This window comes from Oratosquilla oratoria, chromosome 4 (genome assembly GCF_046742065.1).
Source record: "Oratosquilla oratoria isolate Oo_2021 chromosome 4, ASM4674206v1, whole genome shotgun sequence".
Taxonomy (NCBI): domain Eukaryota; kingdom Metazoa; phylum Arthropoda; class Malacostraca; order Stomatopoda; family Squillidae; genus Oratosquilla; species Oratosquilla oratoria.
The window spans coordinates 14,000,777-14,013,276 of record NC_134780.1 but is presented as its reverse complement, the minus strand read 5'-3'; positions in this window follow the sequence as shown (position 1 = coordinate 14,013,276).

Here is a 12,500-nt window from a genome sequence, read left to right as displayed (position 1 = left end):
ATTATTACACCTGATTTAATTCTTTCACTGTGACCTGATAGATACTGGGCATAATCTTTTTTTCTTGGTTTGTCTTCTGTGTACTTTATATTTTGGGCCGGAATCTGTTCTAATATCTGTTGTTTCTAAAAATGATAAGCACCCTACTTGTTCTTCTAATGTGAACTTGATTTTTTCGTGTACATTATTTCATAATCGGACTTTATTTGGAATGTTTGTGGTTTTAGGTGTTATGATTAATATGTCGTCTACATACCTTAACCATGTGGTGTATCTGCCTATTATTCTTTGTATGTTGCCTATTTCTAATGTCTCCAAGAAAAGATTTGCAGCTACTGCACTAAACGGTGACCCCACAGGGAGACCGTAGTGTTGTGTATATTCTTCTAGGTTAAATGCAAAGGGGTCGAACATACTTGTAAACAATCTTTTAATAGCGTCTAGTGCTCCTTTTCTCGGAATATTTGTAAAGAACGATATTATGTCGTAGTGTTGTGTATATTCTTCTTGGTTAAATGCAAAGAGTCGAACTTACTTGTAAATAATCTGGTTTTGGAATGGGGAATTTATTGTCTTCTACCCTTTCTCTTACTCTTTTTATAGCGTCTAGTGATCCTTTTCTCGGAATATTTGTAAAGAGCAATATCATGTCTAGGCTGTATAGTTTCTTGTCTTTAAATTGTATATATATTTATCATATCTCATAAATTTATTGATCCTAATAATTGTGAAAGTGGTTTGGCTAACTATTTGGCTAATCTGTGTGGTGCGCTACCAATTCCTCATGTTATGGGTCTCAGTGGGATGCCTGGTTTAAGCGTCCCATACACCATCAATTATATTGCGCAAATTCATTGTCAATACTCTGAATTGACAATTAAATTGACCGTGTGTGGGCGATATATCGCCCATACACGGTCAATTTAATTGTCAATTCAGAGTATTGACAATGAAATTGCTCAATATAATTGATCGTGTATGGGCCGCTTTAGGCCCTTTAGTGATTCCACGTATCTGAAAGGGACGAGGGGCTTCTTCTAGTAAATTTAGCAACTTCTTTCCTCTTTCAGTTTTCTTCAATATCTTCCTAAATTTCCCATTAGATATGTCTACTTCTTGTTGAGCGCACCCTATGTGTCTTTTTCGTATATTGTGGTGTCTTCTAAAAGAGTATTCATTTTGTTCTTATAATCTGTTTTGTCTGCAATTATTATAACACTCCTTTTATCTGGTCTTCCCATGTCTTTACAGTTACTATATTTGCATAAGAGATCTAATTTTTTTTTGAGTTTCACTTTTTGTTCATTGTTTAGTTTTCAAGTTGTTGGTCATATGGTGAGGCAGATGCAAGTTGTTGAATTTTTTCAATTCATAAATTGTATATGTAAGTTTTTCACAACTGTCTTCTAAATATTTCTTAGCACTGTCACTTAACGGCGTAAGATTTTCACTTAATTGCACTGGTGCCGATTTAGGGAGAACTTTTTCTTCAACATGGTCACGCAGAAAATGTCTACGAATCATACAACTGTCAATCTTCCTCCTGATGTTAAGCTCTTGCTCTTTTGAACTCGGTTTGCCATCTCCTCCTCTTGACAGATAATGATTATTCATCATGACAAATTTGAGGACAGAGAGGAAACGGATACACGAGAAGAGTTTTGAGTTTTATTACCGACGTTTCGACAGATCTTATAACAAACCTTTCAAAGAAAACCTTAGTTACCGCAGAAAAAGAAGTTCTGTCCCTTGGACTAAAATTCGATAGAGGAAAAAGCCAAAATAGTTAAACAGAGCTCGTATCACGTAATTATAAAGGGAACGACACAGATATAGATAAAAGTTTAACCAAGGAATATTTCTTTGTTGTAAAGCTCTCTCAGACAATAGAACAAGCCAGAATGCGAGACGTTACAAAAATGCCTTACAAGATCTTAAAAATGACCATGCTTTACAAGATTTTAAAAATGACCATGAGATAATTATAACTCAAGCAGATAAAGGTGGCGGTATGATAATTATGGATAAAACAGATTGGATAAACGAAATGAATACTCTTTTAGAGGACATCACAATATACGAAAAAAAGCATATAGGGTGCGCTCAACAAGAAGCTGACATATTTAGTAGGAAGGCTAGGAAATTATTGAAGAAAACTGAAAGAGGAAAGAAGTTGCTACGTTTACCAAAAGAAGCCTTCCGCCCCCCCTCAGATAGTGGAATCCCTAAAGTGCATAAACCAGGCATCCCACTGAAACCCATAACATCAGGAATTGGCAGCGCACCGCACAGATTACCCAGGCAGTTGGCCAAACCATTTTCACAAATATTAGGATCAATAAGCGAAACCCACCTAAAGAATTCAGGAGATATGATAAATAGATAAAAAAAATATTCAATTTAAGGACAAGAAACTATACAGCCTAGACATAATATCGCCCTTTGCAAATATTCCAAGAAATGGAGCTCCGGACGAGGAACAGAAAGGTTAGAAAATAATAAACCAGATTATTTACAAGTAATTTCATTATGCATTAACGTCGACCCCTTTGCATTCAACAAGAAGAATATAGACAACACTATGATCTCCCTATGGGGTCACCGTTTAATTCATATATACACACACACATATATATATATATATATATATATATATATATATATGTATGTATTAGTGAATATAGGGAGCAGGTTCTCTTCAATGCATTTCTTATCAAATAACACAGCAAACTGGGCGTTAGTTATCTTCTTATTGAGACTTTCTACTCTTCTAATAACTTTTTATCTAAAGGAGGGAGAAGGTATACAATGCTTCCAAACGAGTCCATGATTGGCTAGGAAAACTAACATTTTACGACGTTTCGCCTATGCATTAGGCATCTTCTGATAATTTATTCAGAAATAAATACATACTTATATATTATAAAGATAGTTACATTAGGAGAGATCTAGGACTGTGACAGTTCATCCTTTCCAGCCCGCTACTCGTGACCCATACAACTCTAGGGTCCCGCACATATTTTGTTGTATGTTAATAAATGGCATATAGTTTCTTATCATCACTGCCTCCATGCATTTTAGTTTTGTTATATTACCATTCCTGGCGATTATCATTGTGTTCTTGTTTGGGTGTTCTCTTGATATGTTGTTCTTATGGGATTTCGTCATGTGTGATTTTATTGCCCCGTTCTGCATGTGGTACGTGAGTCTTTGTGAAAGTGTTTGTGTTGTGTACCCGATATACTCGTCTGTACAAAGCGCACCGTCTTTGTTAAAATTACAAGTATATTTGTACAAAACATTGCTCTGTTTAAATTAATCCTTTTGTGCTGCCAAATTATTCTTCATGATTAGAGATGATGTTCTGAAGTTCCTGTAATGAACTATCAAATTAAGTATATCTCCTTCTTTTGCAGGCTTACAATTCTTTTTTATTATTTCTTTCAGGACCTTTTCATCTTTAGAGAAGAAAAGTTATTAGAAGAGTAGAAAGTCTCAATAAGAAGATAACTAACGCCCAGTTTGCTGTGTTATTTGATAATAATAATAATAATAATATATATAAATATATATATATATATATATATATATATACATAGATATATATGTACACATACATATATATATATATATATATATATATATATACATACATATATATATATATATATATACATATATATGTACACATACATGTATATATATATGTATATATAAATATATATATATATATATATATACATATATATATATATATATACAGTATATATATATGTATATATATATATATATATATATATATATATGTGTGTGTGTGTGTGTGTGTGTGTGTGTGTGTGTGTGTGTGTGTGTGTGTGTGTGTGTGTGTGTGTGTGTGTGTGTGTGTGTGTGTGTATGTGTGTGTGTGTGTGTGTGTGTGTGTGTGTGTGTGTGTGTGTGTGTGTGTGTGTGTGTGTGTGTGTGTGTGTGTGTGTGTGTGTGTGTGTGTGTGTGTGTGTGTGTGTGTGTGTGTGTGTGTGTGTGTGTGTGTGTGTGTGTGTGTGTGTGTGTGTGTGTGTGTGTGTGTGCGTGTGCGTGCGTTCGTGCATGTACGTTCGCGAGTGGATGCATCCAGTCACCATGAAAGTTTTCATTTACTGAGTCGGAAAGATCTATAAAATTACTGGGCTCCTTTTCGTCAGAGTTTAAGTGGTGGTCCTCCAAGATGGAAGTTAAATAGAATCATCACCCTGCCACCCATCTTCAAATCGCGTCAGCACTCCGTCGGATCTAAGAATTCTCTCTATCAACTTCAGTTTCATTTCCTCAACATTTTCGCATTAGGAGAGCTGAGAACAGACGTCTCCTTCCCCTCCTACTGTAACCCGATGTCAGAAAATATCATTATCTAATGTCTCTTCTAGAGAGATATATGGAGAAAGGCCTGAGGACCACTGCTTACCTCTATGGGACTTTGAAATTTTAGTCAGTGAAGCTCGAGACTATAATTAGTCTTTGTCATCCCGATCCAAATCTTACTGAACACTCCTTTGTCCTCCAGTTGTCCAAATCCACGACGAAGAGAAAGGTCATCTCCACCTCCGTTTTTTTTTTTTTTGTTTTTTTTTTTTTTTAAGAATATTTCTTCTCGTTGTTCAAGATTTATAGCTCCTCTTCCACCGTCGGAAATGATATCATCTCTCGAATTCAGGAAACCGTCATTTTTTTTTGCCAATTGTAGATCATGATCATGAGATCGCCTTCGTTTTCTGGAAACTACGTTAACTCTTGCTTCCTAAAACTGCTCATGGTTCTTGAGACATAGAAACTCAGAGGGCTTCTCCAAGTTGGATGGAGTTTATTGCGTTCCAGGAAACATCTGGGTAGTTTCTGTACCGGGAAGTGTTTCCCTAAGTTGAATGAAATTGTCTAATAAGAATCTTGATTGTGACTGAATGCACTTTGATCTTAAACCAGTCTCGTGTTGGAAGAAGATATATTACACGTCAGAGGACGTCACAACTACACGTCATAGGACGTCACAACTAAATGTCACAGGACGTCGCACTACGAGAAGATTGATATCAAGCCATGATATCGCAGAAGCAGTACCAAACGGCTGTTGAGCGTCAGGTCTAACCAGAACCCGAACAGAGGCCACTGAACTGTAATTAGATCAGCCTGACCTTGACCCTTAGGGCATCTGGTCCGCACAACGATACGACTGTTGAGAAGCGTACGTACACAGAAGGAATGTTTTTTTATATTTTATTTTTTCTCCATATATAATTAAAATATGCCATGTTCTTTCTATATAACATAATTGTATATATCTTTTTAATATTGAGTGCATCACTCAACCATGTATGTACCTATTTCTGCCACATTGTAAATATTACTGTACGACCAAAAACTTTGTGGTCAGTTGCCTTGCTTTCTAGCGCAGATCTCGATTGACTCTGGACAAGACAACTGGCTACAATATACTAGATTAAATTCGTGGAACGAAACAGCCTTTTACTTGTTACGCTACTCATATCGCCTCCTAAGTGTGGATCAAGCCTTTTACATTTCCTGGTAGCACCGCTGGGATTCGAACCTCGCCACAACCCAACATTCTTGTTGCAGGGGTCGGTAACGAAGATCATCTACAACGCAGCTCCACTCCTAACGCAGGTCTACCCAGGGACACTATTCAACGTAGCCAGAAACATTACTACAAGGAAATCAACTACAACGTAACCACGAACATTATTACGAGGCAATCAACTTTAACGTACCCAGAAACATTACTATTAGCCACAGACCTCTTCCGCCGATTCATCACCCAGCAACAGGAACAAAAGTATGTCCCAGGACCACTACCACGCGCGGACAAGTTGACCGCCCACCCGCCATCGCCACACACGAGCCTACATCCAGACTCGTTTTTCCAACCCCTCCACGGGCCCTCCACTTCTCAAAGGAAGTATCTTTCCACACTACGGGTCCCGATATATATATATATATATATATATATATATATATATATATATATATATATATATATATATATATATACATACATATACCAAGGCTTTTGCCCCCTTTCAAGGGAGGTAGCCAAAAAGGGAAAGGCATAAAAACACTCCCACCCATTTCATCCCTAAATACACTCCACACCCCTCCCACCCTCCCTCTCATCTGAGCACCTCCTGGATGACGGGTCATCCCTGCACCTTGCCCACCGCCCTGGGTCAGAAGCAGTGTCGCAAGACACAGCACATCCACAGCAAGGCCGCTTCATTTAATCGGCGACCCCCCTCTCCGTCCCCCCTTGCATATAAGGAGAGGACGGGGAGAAATCCCTTCGGGCTGCGTCAAAATTTGCTTACACATACTACCTCACCCCCACCCCCCGCCCATTCCTCCTCATGCAATCACAACATCATCCATATACAACCATTCTCCACTCACCTCTGTCTTCCGTCCTCTCCCTTCCTTCCTCAACAGACATTCCCCTCTTCCCCAAAGCCCCCTTCATCCCATCCATCCACCTCATCCTAGGACGTCCCCTCATGTTCACTCCCCCCACATCTGCCTTCCATACCTCTTTTACTAGTCTTTCTTCACTCATTCTTTCCATGTGTCCAAACCATCCCAATATTCTTTCATCAACCCTATCTCCCAGCTCCTTTTTCATCCCTGTTCTCCTCCTCACCTCCTCATTTCTCACTCTATCCAGCCTAGTAACCCCCACCATACTTCTCAGACACCTCATCTCAAACACATTCAAACTCCTTCTCTCTTCTTCTCTTATGTTCCACATTTCTGCCCCATACAGTGCTGTTGGCACAATCACTCCTTCATACAGTCTCCTCTTCGCATCCATTCCTAAATGTCTATTCCTCATTACACTCTTTAATCCACCAAGGCATTTACTCGCTTCTCTCAATCTACATTCTACCTCCACCTTCACTCCACCTTTTCCTGCTACACTTGCACCCAAGTATCTAAAACTATCCACTTCCTCCAGTCGCTCTCCCTTAATGTTCACTTCCAGTCTACTGCCACTTTCACCCCTTGTACATCTCATCACCTTACTTTTACCCACATTTATCTTTAGCTTTCTTCTATCACATACTCTCCCAAACTCTGCCACCAGCTTCCTCAATCCCTCCTCCGATCCTGCCACAAGCGCAGTGTCGTCCGCAAACAACAGCTGGCTCACCTCCCACTTTTCTCCATTTTCTTTAACCATCTCCAATCCCTGACCCACTACCCTTGCATTCACCCCTCGCACCACCCCCATCCATGTATAAGTTGAACAGCCAGGGCGACATAACGCATCCTTGACGAAGTGCCACCTTTACCTCAAACCACTCACTCTCTCCATTTCCAATCCTGACACAAGCTCTACTACTCTCATAAAAACTCTTGACAGCTCCTAGAAGCTTTCCTCCTATCCCATAAATCTGCATAACCTCCCACAGTGCCTTTCTGTCTACCCTATCATAAGCCTTTTCCAGATCCATAAAAGCCCAAAAAACATCCTTCCCCTTTCCTATAGCTTTCTCACATATTTGTCTTACCACAAAGATCTGATCTACACAACCTCTACCTGTCCTAAATCCACACTGTTCCTCACCAATTACTCCTTCTGTTCCTCTCCTAATCCTCTCAATCAAGATCCTCCCATAAGCCTTCCCAACTACACTTAGCAAGCTAATCCCTCTGAAACTACTACATTCACACTTGTCCCCTTTTCCCTTGTAAAGAGGAACTATACAGGCACTCCTCCAGTCCTCCGGTACTCTACCCTCTCTCCAGCAAACATTAAATAACCTCACCAACCAGTCCACCATCACTTGACCTCCCTTTTTCAGACATTCTGCATGGCATCCATCCAGACCAGGTGCCTTACCTGCTTTCATCATCTTAACAACTGCCTTCACCTCATCCTTCCTTATTTCTCCTCCATTCTCCTCACTCCTCACTCTCATTTTCTTCGCATTTCCCACTGCAGCTATCTTTCCTTCCCTATCCTCCTTCACATTTAGCAACTCCCTAAAATATTCTGCCCATCTTCCCCTTACTGCCTTCTCTTCCATTATCATCTCTCCATCTGCACCTTTTACCTTTTCTTCCCTACTTGATTCGTCTCCTCTTCCTCTCTTAATTTCTTTCCAAAACATCTTTTTATTACTTTCAAAATTTTCTGTCATACTCTTACCCCATTTCACATCTGCTCTCCTCTTTGCAACCTTTACCTTTTGCTTTACTTCTCTTTTCTTTTCTTTGTACCTCTCATATGACTCCCTCGTCCTCTTTTGTAACCAATCTGTGAATGCTCGCTTCTTCTCTTCTACAACCTTCTTTGTTTCCTCATCCCACCATTCACTACCCTTTCTTCTATTTCCCCCTGTCCTTCTTGTTCCACACACCATCCTTGCACACTTTATGACTCCCTCCTTGAACCATCCCCATTCCTCCTCCACACCCATCTCTACTCCATCCTTTACTCCCTCCCACTCCTTCTTCAGCTTCTTTCCGTACTCCTCCTTTTCCTTTTCATTCAAGGAGTTCACTCTAAGAACCTCCCTACCTTTTGTCCCTTTCCTCTTTCTCCATCTATCCTTCACTCTCAACTTACCTTCCACCAAAAAATTATCTGATATTCCCCCACCCTCTCCCCTTATCACATGTACATCCTTAACTCTTCCTATCATAATCCTATTTACCACTACATAATCCATCAGCGCTCTATCTACCACCCTTCCCTCCACCACCCTCTCCCATGTGTACTTATGCTTGACTTTCTTCCGAAACACTGTATTTGCTATCATCAACTCTCTTTCTAGACACATTTCCACCATCAACTCTCCACTACGATTCTTTCCTGGAACTCCACACTTCCCAACCACTCCATCGATTGGACCACTTCCCACCCTAGTATTAAGGTCTCCCAGTACTATTACATTGACATTTCTTCCTAAACCCTCTATGCACTCATTTAAATCTATGTGTGTGTGTGTGTGTGTGTGTGTGTGTGTGTGTGTGTGTGTGTGTGTGTGTGTGTGTGTGTGTGTGTGTGTGTGTGTGTGTGTGTGTGTATGTGTGTGTGTGTGTGTATGTATGTGTATATATATATTTTTTAGCTGTGTTATATTTTAAATTTTCACATTTCCTCTTATATCCACATATTCATACTCATTTTGTTTCACAGCGCTGTACCAACTGTATTCATCTCACCTCACCACGAGCCAAAATACCTCATTACCCATGAGCCAGACCATCACCATATCATCTTTGATAAGTAAATGCAATTTCCGTGATAGGTTTCACCTAGTGGGTCTCTATTACCTTTGTGTTTATATTTTATGACGCGGTCCCAAACATCTCAACCCACACACAATTATTGTACTCGTTCCCGTTCTGCCAAAATCTCACCCACTCCAAACATATTTACCATTTCCGATAACAACTCGCTACACACCCCTGCCAAAGCCACAAAATCTAATATAATCAAAGAAGAGAATAGTTTACCAAAATTTAATGGACGAAACATTCCCGTACACAACCTTCTCTCAGAACTTAAATCAGAAATCACACGTAGAAGTGTCACAGACAATAAAACAAAAACAAAAATCATCTTTAATCAAAGATAGATCTCAACGACACACTCCCAGGTGATATAATTCAGTCCGACACTTTTGAGGAAACAGACATCCAGTGTTTGTTCAACATTTCAAAAAATCCTTTGCAGCATTTGATCAACTTAGCTCACTTTCACCCTACTACTCATTGGCCACAGCGTACAATACCGGCCCACATAAAGTAAAGGAAAGAGCAGTAAAAAATTCATCCACTTTCAAAAGTGAGATCAGGGAAAGCCTTAAAATTCAGACTGTTTTACAGGCGACAAAATCTCACTCGAACAAGTAGTCTCACTGCTAGCCTATTTCCGACTACTTTCTCAATTACACCCAGACACAATCCAAAAAGCTGGCACAATTCCATTCATACCAGGCACCACACTAGGAGATTTTTTCAGGAAATTCTCAGATACGGAAAGAACAATTGCTCACATCTACAGTCAGTCTATACCTATCACCTCAACTCACACAGTGGCCCGAGCAACGCGCTCAACATCACATAACACGAGGTCAAGACAGATGCCTCGCACTCACTACAGCTCACGTCAGCGCTCTCCATCACGAACATAATTCTTTTGCACCTACCGCCAAAAACCAGGATACAGCACAAACAGATGCTACTACAGACCCCCCCCACACACACACACACTTAAATCTTTACTGCGATTACCACGGAACATGTTACCACACGAATGACAACTGTCGCGTGCTCTTGGTACAAAGACAATAAAGACTTGCTTCACCACAACGCTTCCCCGCCACAGACACACGTAACACATCTTCCCTATGACTACAAAACACTATCATAACACGCAAGTCCACACAAGGCACTCCATACTCGGAACTTCCCTCACTAACCATACATGTGCTTACCCTGAACACCCCTGATACTTCCTTACCTTCCATGGTATTCAAGGCAACCTCAAACAGCAGCAAATCTACCATATTTCTAAACACTGGATCTCCTGTCAACATGATACCCTCGTTCAGTTTTAACAAACTCCGTTTGGAACGCAAGAAAGTCACCATCTTAGAGCCCCCTGATACCCAACTCGCCAACGTCGATGGTGTACCATTCCCTATCCTTGAAGAATTTCCTTGGATACTAACTTTAAAGATCAATGCCTTCCCATTCCACTTACTATCTGCGTAGCTGACGTGCATTTTCTCGCTGACATTCTCATAGACTTCGACTTGATGAAGCAACATAATATAGTTTTATATCCCACTCAGAATGGTATAATTTATGCAAACTATTTCTTCCCTCCGTTGCATTCAGAAACCCCCAGATCATTAGCAAAATACACGTGGCCGAGCTCCAACAGCCAAACACAAACAGCTCCAACTCCTGCTCAACCACTCCAAAACACCCTCAGAATTCCACCTCTCCCTCCTTGTTCACAGCTGTCAACTTGCATTCCAAACGTAACAGACGTAAATACTCCCCCCGCATGTCAAAATCAGCAAAATGACAAACAAAAAGCCCATTCAATACCGTCGATAATTAAATTCATTGGCTGACAAAGATGTCTTACCTGTCATTGAAGATTTCAACCTTCAGTCCGCCCCAGTCTCATAAGTGTTATCTACTTTCAAACACATTCATGCAGTAATTATCAGTCCAAAAACGCTGTTCCCTCATGAAAATACAAAATTACACACAAGAGTCTTCAAAGTTCCAAACATATATGTAATCTATGTGCCGGAGACAAGCAGCGTGAATGGTATCTCCCATTTTTTCGCCATCAGTTCAACATCAAAGAAAGGTCACACATACATATTGATTGCAAATTATATTAGTACCCCTATCTCACATTTGGTACTGATATTTGTGATTTCTAGGTATATCCCTCACGTATACAACTAATGGAGGACAAATTCCTCACTTAACAAATATGTATCACGACTTCCGAGGTGCTAAAAGCACAAGAACCCATTCATGCATCGCATTTCAATCCCATAGACTTCCCTGGTGCACAAGCCGACTCGGTTACTCTTTACAACAAATTTAGACAAACCCTCGCATTGCCATGTGAACCCCTTGAAGTAGCAAACCTTATTCAGCACCATATACTTCTTCGGGAAAACACAAAACCACGTTACATTCCCGCATACAAATTACAACACAGTAAACGCACGATTGTAGATAACATCATAACAGCCATGCTCAAACAAGGCATAATGGAACCTTCAATCTCTGAATGGAATTTCCCTCTGTTGTTCCCATACACAATGGTTCCTTCCGCGTTGTAGTGGATGTCAGAGAGTTAAACAAACTATCCCAGAAAGACACCCCATTCTGGTGTTACACAACATCTTACACTCCGTCGGTGAAAACAACGTAGCTTTCTCAACTTTGGACCTCATGTCAGGATATTTTCAGATTTCTCTTGATACAGAGTCTAAACCTCTGACAGCATTCAGCACGAAAAATGGACACTTCCAATCCAAACGCCTTGCTACTGGATTTGTTTCACCCCCTCTGTTTTCACAGGCCTCATACACACAGTATTTGCAGGCCTCCTAGGGAACTAGTTCTCATGTATCTCGATGACAATATCATCGTTTCCAAATCTGTTAGTGAACACCTACACACGCCTAACACTGTCTTCTCACGTCTAGCAAAGCCAGGTCTCAAATTGAAGTTTAATTAAGAAGTACTCCTTCCTTCAGAAAGAAATACACTTCTTAGGCTACGTCCTTAACTATAAAAGAATTTCAACCTCAAGTCAGTCATTGTTTTTCCACGCCCTACTTCTGTTGACCACATATTTTCATTCCTTGGTCTATCAGGTTTTTAACGACGGTATATCAAAGGTTACGCTGGTATAGCAGTACCCTTAACCGCTTTACTTAAAGAAAGGCACTCCCTTTAACTTGACACCA